We start from the raw sequence: 356 nt of genomic DNA, 5'->3' as shown, positions 1-356 counted from the left end.
TGTGTGTTGTGACAACGATTGAGGATCGAATATGTGCATTCCGTGCCACTTCAATTTAGCGTTTCCATCACTTTTAAATAAAATAAAATGCAGCTTTAAATTGATCACATGCATTGAACTATTGGAGAAAAAAAAAAACCCCATAAAAAAAACAACATCAGTGCAGATAAATAAAAAAATCTTTGAAAAGGTTAAATATTTTTTTTATATACAAGTTTGAAGACAACTGATGGAACAGCCAATATAGAGCATGCGCTGTTCTACCTTTAGTCTCTGTGTAGTGCCCATATCGGTGGATCCATTCAACTGATTGTGTTTGTTTTCTCATTCCAACCAATACACCACAACTGGTCAAA

Source organism: Gigantopelta aegis, chromosome 12, assembly GCF_016097555.1.
Source record: "Gigantopelta aegis isolate Gae_Host chromosome 12, Gae_host_genome, whole genome shotgun sequence".
NCBI classification, from domain to species: domain Eukaryota; kingdom Metazoa; phylum Mollusca; class Gastropoda; order Neomphalida; family Peltospiridae; genus Gigantopelta; species Gigantopelta aegis.
This window is presented reverse-complemented; position numbering follows the sequence as displayed.